Source organism: Apium graveolens, chromosome 7 (assembly GCF_009905375.1).
Source record: "Apium graveolens cultivar Ventura chromosome 7, ASM990537v1, whole genome shotgun sequence".
NCBI classification, from domain to species: Eukaryota; Viridiplantae; Streptophyta; class Magnoliopsida; order Apiales; family Apiaceae; genus Apium; species Apium graveolens.
The window spans coordinates 234,673,241-234,687,626 of record NC_133653.1 but is presented as its reverse complement, the minus strand read 5'-3'; positions in this window follow the sequence as shown (position 1 = coordinate 234,687,626).

Below are 14,386 nucleotides of genomic sequence, written 5' to 3'. Positions count from 1 at the left end.
ATCATCAAAATAAAATGAAGTTATGAGATACTTCATTTGATGCAAACATCATTTTGAAAACTTGACCCTGCCAACACTCAACAATCGCCCAACCGTAGCCTTTCTATCGAAGTGCTCTGGGTAGTGTTGCAGAAATATCCAATTGGATGATGAACTCATTACGGGAGTTTGCCGCGCCAGGAAGACCACTTACGATGATCAGTCGTAGTAGTCCAACCCCACCATTTTCTACATGTAGAGGAGAACCTGTCGGATTTACTTGTCAACCGAACACTGAACTCCTAAGGAATGGACCGCCTTAGCGGAACTTCCAGGCCATTTGGGCCAATATAATAAGGCTGGGCCGGCGCTACTCGGCCACTTACGCCACTCCTAGTTCAGATGAAATCCATGACTCTGAAACGTAAAGCTCGTCCCCACTTTCCCCAAGTAGAAACTTGTTGATACGGCTTCACCAAGAAGTCGTATCTAGTTGGAAAGGAGAACTCACCGATATTTCCCAGGCGATGCCTGTTAATGGATTAACTTGTTCCAAGAATTTTACTTCCCGAGTGTTGGGTAAGTAATCGATTCATTTAACAAAACAGCAACCTTGTTGCGAATATAAAACACACCACAGAGCCGGATCCCTCAGGTTTTGTGCGAGTATTTAAATCCCCTTCGAAAGGAGGATCTTAAATATAAAAATGAGTTTTGGGATCCGCTCTAACTTTTAAAAATCATTTTGAAGACTCGCAAAACATTTTTAAGAATGTTTGGAGTGATGCTGATTTAACAAAATAAATCAGTCCCAATATATTAGAAAATATCTGAATATTATTATTTAAATAATATTCCCATAAAGAATAATCTTTATAAAAAATAATTGAAGTAGAAGTTTTAAAACTTATACTTGAAATGAATATTAAATAACCAAAGATATACCTATACGAAAGTACTATCTTTATTTGAATAATCAAAAGTGAGTTTGATTATCGACACCTTATTCTTTAATAAAATAAAGAATATATCTCAGCAAATAATCGGAGTCATAATACCTCGAATGAATATTATAAATAATATTCATAAAATAAAGGAGTCATACATCCTCGATTGAATATCCAAGTAATATTCAATAATAATATAAAGGAGTCATAAGCCCTCGAATAATATTCGAAATAATATTCAATAATAAAATAAAGTTATCGAATAACCCTTATTCGATTAATAGTTTGGAAAACTATAACCATATATATATATATAAATATATATATATATATATATCCATATCCATATATACAAAATCTACTCGGGATCCTCGACTCCCGGTTTTAGAAAATATTTTCACCTTTGGGTCCCTATACTAAGGGTATATGCAAGTTACCGCTATCCTCTAGCATAGGTATTATCAACAATTATATATGGAAAGAATACAAAACAGGCATGCATATATATACCATAGCAGCATGCTTCAATATATACCATATTTGCTAATTAACCAACATGCATCTATCGCAAGATAATGCATATACATATACTCATCACCACAACAGTTATAACGGGTAGAAAACTTGCCTGAGCGACTTGGGGGTGAGAAAGGCTCGGGACGAGTCTGATAACCTATAAACAACAAGTAAGTTGGAATTAAACCAAAGTCACTTGTAAATCTATACTTTAACTAACTTAGACTCTAACGCTTGTTTTGCGCTCACTGATTTGCTTAAGTCACTCGGGTACCCTCGGCTCCACCATTTTTAATAATTTAACCTTTACGAGTTTTAAAGCGATTCCTTCGCGAGTGTCTTACCAACTGCCTAACACACTTACCATAAATGTTTCATACATTAATTAACCCTTTTTGGTCTTTAACCTATGTTTCAAAGTAAGGCGAGGGAAAAAGTTTCGTTCGCGAAACGCCGTTACTTGAAACGGTCGTTTCTCCTAAACCGTGCATCGAAATCGAACGAACTACATATCAAAACGAAGCTCGTAACATGAGCTATCTAAACATGGCAGTGGTCATAATCTATCAGAGGGTTCTCGGGTCCTAATGCTATGCACAAAAACAGTCCAAAGAAAATCGGACGTTACGACGGCTATGTTTACGCGATTTCCCAATTTTTAACCATTCAAAACCAACCACAAGCCAACCTCAAATCCAACATACAACCAACATCCATCCTCATCTCATCATAACAACCCCAACCAATTCAATTTAATCATCATACTTATGCCTAAACTTAACTTTAATCATACTTAAGTTCTTTTAATCAAAACCATAACATTTACCATTCCATTTCACTACCATTCCAAACCCCAAACTCTAAATCACAACAACAAGCTACCATATCATCCTACTAATAAAAATAATCTTATAATATATAGGAATCTAGGGTTTGGAGATGGTATACCTTCCTTGAAGTGGTGGGATGAGCTAGGAAGCCTTAAGAAGCTTTGAGAAGTCTTAGGAAAGCTTGGATCTTCAAGAAAAACAATAAAACTTCAAGTTAAAAAACTTGAAAACACTATTCATAGTCTTCTTCTTTGATTAAATGAAGAAGATTGAGAAGGAATTGATGGCTTAAACTCATGGTATAGCCCTAACTAAGCATGAAGATGATTAGGGAATTTACTCACCAATTTAGGAAGCTTGGATCTTGAATTTTTGAAAATTCTTGCCTAATGAATAGTAAAAAGCCGAGAGCTTCAAGAACAAAGCCTTGGTTGCTTTTTGATTTTTTGATGAAAATGATTTTTGCTTAGCTTGGTTGCTTGGTTTTTGTGCTTGCTTTAGTCAATTACCTTCTTGCCCTTGAATTTGTGTGGTTACAAAGCCACCACACCTCCTTCCTTCCCATGTCATGCTTATGTCATCCTCATGATGTCATCCTCCCTTCCTTGTCCTCTTTCTATTGGTTGGATGCCATCATTCCCACTAATCCCTTTGATTAACTTCCTAATCGTTTGCCTAATGACCGCTGATCTGTTATACGGTTCGCTTAACTTTCGTTCTCGTTTATCGTTTGAAGGATCATACCCGGGATCTTATTACTTAGGTTCCCTTAACCTTTCTCAATACATTATATTCCTTTTTATGATCCTCTATTATAATCCTTTAATTTAAATCCTTTTTATCCTGTTACCTTATACTCAATTCTCTCCGTATCTTGTGGATTTCCGGGAAAAACCAAAGTGTTCGGAATTGGATTCTGACGATCTTTACATACACTTATATACTTCATAGAGTACTAATAATATCCCAGAATATCCATAACAGAACCCCTACATAGTGTGGCGTGAAAAGTTTTCTCATTCAGCTAAAACACTATTCACAAGGGTTACAAAAAGTTGAAAATTTTGGGGTTATTACAGTCTCCCCTCCTTAAAAGGATTCCGTCCCGGAATCAGATAGAAAACAAATGGGGATACTTTCTTAGCATTACACTTTCTAACTCTCGAGTCAATTTTCCCACATTGTGGTTCTACCACCTGCCTAGTTTGATAATCCTTCTCCTAAGCACTTGTTCCTTTTCACTCTATAACCCTTCCTGGTTGCTCCATATAGGTTACGTCGGGTCGCATATTTATGCGCTCATATGCCTCTATTTGTCTAGCATCTGAATTACACTTTCTTAACATTGATACGTGAAACACGCTATGACTTGCTACATGTTCTGGGGTAAGGCTAGCTCATATGCTAACTTCCCAATACTCCTTAATATATCCAAGGGTCCAACAATTTGTAGACTTAGCTTTCCTTTCTTTCCGAACCTCATCAATCCTTTCCAAGGGATACCTATAACATTACTAGGTCCCCTATTTCGTACTCTTTATCCTTTCGTGTCAAATTAACATACTTATCATGTCCATCTTGGGCTACTACCAACCGTCCTCTGATTAGATCTATCATATCCTTGGTCCTTTGGACTACTGCGGATCCGAGCATCTTGCGCTCTACAACTTCATCCTAACATAAGGGAAATCGACATTGTCTTCCCTCAAGGATCTCATAAGGCGGTACCTCAATACTGACATATGATCTATTGTCGTAAGATAACTTAATCCGCGTTAAGTGATCATTCCAAATTCTTTCAAGTCTATTACACAGACTCTCATCATAGCTTCTAATCATTATAGCTTTTGCTTCTCACTACCCATCCTTTTTCCCAGTTCGTAGTCGCTACTACCTTCCGTTCCTAATATTATACTGGTTATACTTTTGCTCGTTAGCGTTCTATAACCTTTTAATAACCACGTCAACCTTAGTATCACGAATGTGTTCCCATTCCGCATACTACCACCACTTTATTACTCCTTTTTCAGCTGTTTCTATTTCCCAAAGTTTGATCAATCATATAGAAGTAAAGGAATTTGTTGAGAGATCACCATGATCATGAACACTTGTTATATCGCATAGTTAGTATAGAAGCTGGCCAGCCTTTAGTACTTAACAAGCAATTAAACAATAGATGGTATCCTACTAGGCTTCTATCACACAGATAGATAGTCATTCGGCAATACCTCCCCTTCTGGAAGGGTTGTTCTTCTCAGTTTACATGAAATGAAAAGAAGAGAAAAGAACGAACTGAAGAGAATTGTATATATGAAAAAAAAAATATTGCCATAAAATATCTGGCTTGGAATCTACCTCTGAACTATAGAGGTTTGTCATAGGAGAACAAAATATATACGTATTTATATCAACATCAAGTATTATAGCATCGTATTTCGCATGCCTAAATATTTTTGCCATTCCGTCCATCATTCTATGGACCCATGCTCTTCCTCGAGCTTATACACAATCACCTTTGAAACTCCCTCGACATCGAAAATCGAATCTGGGATCTCATTCTATACATCACCGTTACTAGAGTTCTATGCTTGCACCACAACCTTCCTCATATAGTAATACGACTCTCTTTTCATAAGAGGGAATAAATATTCAATAGGTAGATACTCTACTTAATTAGTCTATCAATGATAACTTATACACTACCACGACCCGTTTAGTGGTACTCAATCTCAACATCCATTCCAATACAACTCTCACGGTTGTAATCAGCTCGTTACTCGCAGAATCATTGTTGCCTTACTATGGTCCACCACTGACCCACTGTCATCATTCACTTTCCATGAAATCTTAATAGCTAACCATACGGAGTCCATACATGTCGTATCAAATCCTTCTAAGGAGGTAACATAATCACCATTTCTGATTCATGAAGAACACTCCTGATATCAAAGGTTCGTTTAGTCCTTTTGAAACATGGTCCAGGCTCAATCTCAAGATAGTACCTTCTAAGATAGATAGCCCGTTCATGGTGATTACACGAATTAAACCTTTACCAACTACTATTACGGTTGGGTATTGCACAGTCATCAGGAGGAATGTCAATCTTCCAAACCATAATATAACCTTCACAGTTTTAACCATCATCACTGTATTCTTTTGGCACAAGCGCCTATAATTATCCTCTTACCTTTAAAGTGTCGGCCACCTCTTTAGCCTTTCCTGATAGTAAAATTTCCTTACAGTCAATGTCATTTTAACCACCTCCAAATATATTTTCTACCTTATTTCAATCACAGCTTATGTGAAGATGTTTTCCTTAAAATCTGATAAGTAAAAAAAAATCACCATTTTTCCATAAGTTATTGCCTCAGTCTTTAGAGGTTAATCACTGTCATGACTGACGCTCAATCATAATTAGAACATCTTTTATCTTAAGTCCTAATTGCCCTGAACAATTTCGACCATTACTGGTTCGATCCATACTTTCTCGTGGTTTAGCACGTGCCTCACTTGGCAACATTATAATTACGTCATATTTCCTTGATCAACATTTCTATTCTTGAGAATTTTGAATATTACCTTTTTCCTTGTAAAACCTCTAAGGTTATCCTTCAATCGTTCCTCCTGTATTCCCTAGATATAGGGCATATCACAATACCATTTACTAATACTAGAACCATTGTCTATATTCTTCTGAAAAATTTCTCCACTGATTCTTAAAGGTTGCTGTTACCTTAACCCTTTCCCAATCATACTGTCAAAACTCATACTGTCCCTATTAAGGGTGACATGCCAACCTTTATGCAGTCCCCTAGGATTTATTTTAAGTTACCAATGTTCTATCCTTAATTCCACCTTTAAAAGGTACCTGCGTCCTTCCATGGATAAATCAAGTCATATATCCTTGATAGATTATCTTATTCATCATTCCCACCTCGATAGTCTATACCTAACTTCATAATAGCATCCTTATTCAAATTGAGGTCAATCCATATGGCCTCCAAAAGATAACAATGGTCATCCGCTTTTCTTTCCTGATTTGGTAATGATAACATGGATGTTCTGGAAGATATTGGTCATGTTCAACGTGAACTTCTTCTTAATAATTCCTTATTTACTTTTGTTGTTTATCTCAACAGTCACCTCAATGTTGGGATACCTCCCATACCTGGCGTCTCCCTTTCTGGGTATCGAGCCACCGGTCTTACATTTCACATTATTGAAGGTCACTTCCTTCATCCAATTTTTCCTGATTTCTTACTTTCTTGTCTCCTCAGTCTATCCGTGTCTCAATATTTATCCTTCGAACTATCTCAAGGTTTCCTCGAATCCTCCCAACTTAAAGGGGGTACAATATATGTATCTCTTATGCCTTCAACCATCAATTTTAACTCATGGTGGATCATCATCCTGACGATTACATACTTTTCTATTTCTATTGCTATGAGTCTTTAGGGTTTCCTCATACCCAACTCCCTTATCATTCCTCAAACTTTGTTGCCTTTATATTCCTTTCCACTTCAGTTTCTTTTTATTTTCCTTTCTCTTATCATTATTTCACAAACCAATCACAATATAAGCATTGATTTCAAATATCCCGTCATTCTGGATTCGTGTCCTCAGAACGAATCTTGACAACTTTTACAACTTAGATTCATAATTTATCATACTTGTCTGCCTTTGTTCTGGCTCTAAAGCTTTTACACTATCTCCTTATCTTTGGGAATTACTTTCCCGAAAACAATTGACTGGACTTAAATCAGTTTATTCTAACCTTTGGCTCCGTGCCTTTCTTGGTCTTTCACCAATGTGTGGTCTCTCTCTTAGGAGGGTAAGTGACAAAAACGGTCTTTGGTGGTTCATCAATCATTTTGAATCTCAAATGATTCCTATATTTCCTTTAGCCAGGTTCTTGCCTCGGCTGGGTCAGCCTGTTCCTTGGAACTCTGAGAGCTTAGCGATTTAAAGGTCATGAAAGAATTTCACACCACATTGTTTCCTCAAGGTGGTGGTTGGGAATAAAATATAAGTTCTGCTTAGACAGGTTCATGAATTTCTGTATAGGAGTACCGTCTCGGGTCTCCTTATCTCGCTCGACTTTTGCTTTCTTAGTCTAAATATTTCTTCCTACTCCCCATAATTGGAGTCATCTTTTAATTTAAAATCTTCTTTTTCCACTTTATTATATTCCGGGTTCTTTATATCTTAATTGCAACCTCCCTGATTATTACGTTCCAGGTTTGCCCTTAATCTTTTTCCTTGTGGGGGCATATTACTTGGAAATTTTTGAGAATCTCCGGATATTTGTCTTACTTACTTTGCTTAAGTCTTCCCCTTCGTTTAGTCCTTGCACGATTGCAAATCATGAATTCTTAAGTTCGATAAACTTCATGACACTCTCTTAAGTGTTAATAGAGCAATTAACAATGTGATTTATCACAAACAAACTGACCTAAACTGAAATTAACGAATATATACATAACCATTTATTCGAGGGTACAACAACTGAACATATTACAGAGGGTTACATCATTTGAACTTATCGCTCCTATCCCAAAAGTACTACCGTAGATAGTCATCTCATCATTAAAACTAATCATTCATAACTTAGGCTAATCCTCCAAAAGCGGTGCTACATGAAACCCTTGTTTGATTGCTCTGGCTCTACACACTACCATGGATTAAGAGATGCGAGCACGCACGACATCCCTAACCTGCTCCATCACAGAGGTGATGAGGTCTAAGATAGTCGCAAGTAGAGCCGGATCGACCTGACCCTCAAGATGGCCTCTAGCTGTAACACGGGTGGTAGCCTCAATCCTTTCCATGCTATACGCTAATCCTGCCGGAAGTATCCCGCCCTCAATCCTTGGTGCAGTAAGTCGATCCAACAGATCACTCCTAACATTACGGGCCTCAGACAGGCCACCCAAAGTCATATAATAATTGGCGATAAGAGAAGCCTGAGTGGTAGCATCTAGCAGTCCATGGGGTGCGGGTGGTGCAGACCCAGGAGATCCAAATGGATAACCAAGCACGGTATCAGGTGACAATGGTTCAGGGGATAAAGGTGGCATTTCCTCAGTATGTGCTGGGCTCTGTACAGGGGATGGGACAGGAATTGGTGGAACCTCATGGATGTCTACAGGAGCCTCTGGAAGAGGGTCTGATACTGGTATAATTGGGGTCGTGGAAGGCCCCACTCCTTCTGCCCTCATTAACCTTTGTGCCCTTGGTAACTCTTCATCCTCTAGTGCCACCCTCGCGGCCATTCTTGCTCTGGTAGTCGCCCTGACTACGGTCATCAGTTCCTCAGCGGTCCTCTCTTCATTCTCATCAGGATCCTCCATGAGATCCTCCTCAGCCACAATCCTTTCCGGAATAACATCCTCAACCGCAACATTCTCTATCTGAACCTCATCCGGTCCCTCATTAGGGTACTCCATCGGATTCACAATTTGATCTCCAACTTGTAATAAAACATCCTCATGTTGATGCTCCTGAACCTCAAGGTTCGGTGCTCCGCTGCCCTACACGAGAACGAACTATGTTACTATCACGATACTTATAAGGGTTCCCGTAAGGGTTTTATCTGTCAGTGCTACATTAGGTAGCCCGACTATGAACTTGGCAAGAGTTCTTATTATCTTAGTGAACTTATTATCTTAACGTCCCATCATCTCTGAGGTTTATAACGCTTAGCTCTGATACCATTTCTGTAACACCCCCAGATCCGGGGTCGGGGATCCGGGTCGTCACGAGTTCCACTTCCCTTAACAACACCCAATCTTATTAAACAATCAACTACTCTTTACTGTGACCCCGCAATATACACACACACACCACAAGTTATAGTCTCAGAGATGAATATCCAAAAATAATCACAAGTCGTTTTATTCCATAATTAAGTCAATACACCTTAAAAAGGTTTCTGAATAAATTTACATTTCTTTGCCATTATTACAATTCATAATATACATAAATCTAGTACATTACTAGTTGAAAACTTAGCCTATTGGTAATTTCTACCTCAGCTACAGCGGCCTGAACGCTTCCGGAAAGCTGCGGAACGTTTCCTATCCGCTTGCGAATTGGGAGCTTGGTCCTGTTCATCTTATCTATCTGATGTTGTGTGATGAAAGAAGAAAGCAAGGGTGAGCAGCAAGCCCACCAAAATAATATGTATAATGATTAACAATATATGAGCCTACTCATAAAACTCATGAAAGTCTTGGTCAAAAGAAATGAACCAAGTTTGATATCTTAATGCGATGAAGTCGCAAAATATTCAGTATATATACATATATACTTTTCAAAATATTGGAAGTCCTCTTCCATGCATAATATACACAAAGTCCCAGTGTATAACTGTATAAAAAAATATCTTTGCAAGGTGATCTCATATATCTAACCTTGTCTCAACGTTTTTTTTCTGAAAATCTTTGCCATGCATAAGATAATCATTTACTAGATATAAGTTTAAAAGATGAAGTTACAAGATACTCCAATATACTTATATCCTTTCCAAATACTACTTGAACTACCACCGTTCAAGTTATAATTAGTTCAAAAGTTCATCACGTAGATGAGACTACAAGATAATACTTTAATAGATTCAACCTTTAAAATATCATCAAAATAAAATGAAGTTATGAGATACTTCATTTGATGCAAACATCATTTTGAAAACTTGACCCTGCCAACACTCAACAATCGCCCAACCGTAGCCTTTCTATCGAAGTGCTCTGGGTAGTGTTGCAGAAATATCCAATTGGATGATGAACTCATTACGGGAGTTTGCCGCGCCAGGAAGACCACTTACGATGATCAGTCGTAGTAGTACAACCCCACCATTTTCTACATGTAGAGGAGAACCTGTCGGATTTACTTGTCAACCGAACACTGAACTCCTAAGGAATGGACCGCCTTAGCGGAACTTCCAGGCCATTTGGGCCAATATAATAAGGCTGGGTCGGCGCTACTCGGCCACTTACGCCACTCCTAGTTCAGATGAAATCCATGACTCTGAAACGTAAAGCTCGTCCCCACTTTCCCCAAGTAGAAACTTGTTGATACGGCTTCACCAAGAAGTCGTATCTAGTTGGAAAGGAGAACTCACCGATATTTCCCAGGCGATGCCTGTTAATGGATTAACTTGTTCCAAGAATTTTACTTCCCGAGTGTTGGGTAAGTAATCGATTCATTTAACAAAACAGCAACCTTGTTGCGAATATAAAACACACCACAGAGCCGGATCCCTCAGGTTTTGTGCGAGTATTTAAATCCCCTTCGAAAGGAGGATCTTAAATATAAAAATGAGTTTTGGGATCCGCTCTAACTTTTAAAAATCATTTTGAAGACTCGCAAAACATTTTTAAGAATGTTTGGAGTGATGCTGATTTAACAAAATAAATCAGTCCCAATATATTAGAAAATATCTGAATATTATTATTTAAATAATATTCCCATAAAGAATAATCTTTATAAAAAATAATTGAAGTAGAAGTTTTAAAACTTATACTTGAAATGAATATTAAATAACCAAAGATATACCTATACGAAAGTACTATCTTTATTTGAATAATCAAAAGTGAGTTTGATTATCGACACCTTATTCTTTAATAAAATAAAGAATATATCTCAGCAAATAATCGGAGTCATAATACCTCGAATGAATATTATAAATAATATTCATAAAATAAAGGAGTCATACATCCTCGATTGAATATCCAAGTAATATTCAATAATAATATAAAGGAGTCATAAGCCCTCGAATAATATTCGAAATAATATTCAATAATAAAATAAAGTTATCGAATAACCCTTATTCGATTAATAGTTTGGAAAACTATAACCATATATATATATAAATATATATATATATATATATCCATATCCATATATACAAAATCTACTCGGGATCCTCGACTCCCGGTTTTAGAAAATATTTTCACCTTTGGGTCCCTATACTAAGGGTATATGCAAGTTACCGCTATCCTCTAGCATAGGTATTATCAACAATTATATATGGAAAGAATACGAAACAGGCATGCATATATATATATACCATAGCAGCATGCTTCAATATATACCATATTTGCTAATTAACCAACATGCATCTATCGCAAGATAATGCATATACATATACTCATCACCACAACAGTTATAACGGGTAGAAAACTTGCCTGAGCGACTTGGGGGTGAGAAAGGCTCGGGACGAGTCTGATAACCTATAAACAACAAGTAAGTTGGAATTAAACCAAAGTCACTTGTAAATCTATACTTTAACTAACTTAGACTCTAACGCTTGTTTTGCGCTCACTGATTTGCTTAAGTCACTCGGGTACCCTCGGCTCCACCATTTTTAATAATTTAACCTTTACGAGTTTTAAAGCGATTCCTTCGCGAGTGTCTTACCAACTGCCTAACACACTTACCATAAATGTTTCATACATTAATTAACCCTTTTTGGTCTTTAACCTATGTTTCAAAGTAAGGCGAGGGAAAAAGTTTCGTTCGCGAAACGCCGTTACTTGAAACGGTCGTTTCTCCTAAACCGTGCATCGGAATCGAACGAACTACATATCAAAACGAAGCTCGTAACATGAGCTATCTAAACATGGAAGTGGTCATAATCTATCAGGGGGTTCTCGGGTCCTAATGCTATGCACAAAAACAGTCCAAAGAAAATCGGACGTTACGACGGCTATGTTTACGCGATTTCCCAATTTTTAACCATTCAAAACCAACCACAAGCCAACCTCAAATCCAACATACAACCAACATCCATCCTCATCTCATCATAACAACCCCAACCAATTCAATTTAATCATCATACTTATGCCTAAACTTAACTTTAATCATACTTAAGTTCTTTTAATCAAAACCACAACATTTACCATTCCATTTCACTACCATTCCAAACCCCAAACTCTAAATCACAACAACAAGCTACCATATCATCCTACTAATAAAAATCATCTTATAATATATAGGAATCTAGGGTTTGGAGATGGTATACCTTCCTTGAAGTGGTGGGATGAGCTAGGAAGCCTTAAGAAGCTTTGAGAAGTCTTAGGAAAGCTTGGATCTTCAAGAAAAACAATAAAACTTCAAGTTAAAAAACTTGAAAACACTATTCATAGTCTTCTTCTTTGATTAAATGAAGAAGATTGAGAAGGAATTGATGGCTTAAACTCATGGTATAGCCCTAACTAAGCATGAAGATGATTAGGGAATTTACTCACCAATTTAGGAAGCTTGGATCTTGAATTTTTGAAAATTCTTGCCTAATGAATAGTAAAAAGCCGAGAGCTTCAAGAACAAAGCCTTGGTTGCTTTTTGATTTTTTGATGAAAATGATTTTTGCTTGGCTTGGTTGCTTGGTTTTTGTGCTTGCTTTAGTCAATTACCTTCTTGCCCTTGAATTTGTGTGGTTACAAAGCCACCACACCTCCTTCCTTCCCATGTCATGCTTATGTCATCCTCATGATGTCATCCTCCCTTCCTTGTCCTCTTTCTATTGGTTGGATGACATCATTCCCACTAATCCCTTTGATTAACTTCCTAATCGTTTGCCTAATGACCGCTGATCTGTTATACGGTTCGCTTAACTTTCGTTCTCGTTTATCGTTTGAAGGATCATACCCGGGATCTTATTACTTAGGTTCCCTTAACCTTTCTCAATACATTATATTCCTTTTTATGATCCTCTATTATAATCCTTTAATTTAAATCCTTTTTATCCTGTTACCTTATACTCAATTCTCTCCGTATCTTGTGGATTTCCGGGAAAAACCAAAGTGTTCGGAATTGGATTCTGACGATCTTTACATACACTTATATACTTCATAGAGTACTAATAATATCCCAGAATATCCATAACAGAACCCCTACATAGTGTGGCGTGAAAAGTTTTCTCATTCAGCTAAAACACTATTCACAAGGGTTACAAAAAGTTGAAAATTTTGGGGTTATTACACTTACCAACCTAGAAAAGGTGGATTCATCCAGTGGCTTGGTAAAAATATCTGCAAGTTGCTTCTCACTTGGAACAAAATGTAACTCTACAGTACCATTCATTACATGTTCCCTTATGAAATGGTACTTGATGTCTATGTGCTTTGTCCTTGAATGTTGCACTGGATTTTCAGTGATGGCAATTGCACTTGTGTTGTCACAGAAAATAGGAATCCTTTCAACTTGCAAACCATAGTCTAGCAATTAATTTTTCATCCATAAAATCTGTGCACAGCAACTGCCAGCAACAATATATTCAGCTTCAGCTGTAGAAGTAGAAACTGAATTTTGCTTTTTACTGAACCAGGACACAAGCTTGTCTCCTAAAAATTGACAGGTTCCTGTTGTGCTCTTTCTATCAATTCTGCAACCTGCATAATCTGCATCTGAATAACCGGTTAGATCAAAATCAGAATCTCTAGGATACCAAATGCCAAGTTTTGGTGTTCCCTTGAGATATCTGAAAATTCTCTTAATAACTATTAAGTGAGACTCTCTAGGATCAGCCTGAAATCTAGCACATAAACATGTAGCAAACATTATATCTGGCCTACTAGCTGTTAAGTACAGAAGTGAGCCAACCATGCCTCTATAGCTTGAAATATTCATGGACTTTTCAGTAGTGTTTAGTTCAAGCTTAGTTGCAGTGGCCATGGGAGTTTTTGCAGATATGCAATCCATTAGATCAAACTTCTTTAAAAGATCAAAAATATATTTAGTTTGACTAATGAATATTCCATCACTAACTTGCTTAACTTGTAAACCAAGAAAGTAAGTTAGTTCTCCCATCATACTCATTTCATACTTACTTTGCATCAGTTTAGCAAACTTTTTACAAAGTTTCTCATCTGTAGAGCCAAAAATAATATCATCTACATAAATTTGAACAAGTATGCTAGAGCCATTAACATTTCTGAAAAATAAAGTTTTATCTACAATACCTCTTGTGAAGTGATTTTCCAAAAGGAACTTTGATAAAGTGTCATACCTGGCTCTAGGTGCTTGCTTCAGTCCATAATGTGCTTTCAGTAGATAATAGACATACTCTGGAAAATTTGGATCTTCAAAGCCAGGAGGTTGACTAACATACACTTC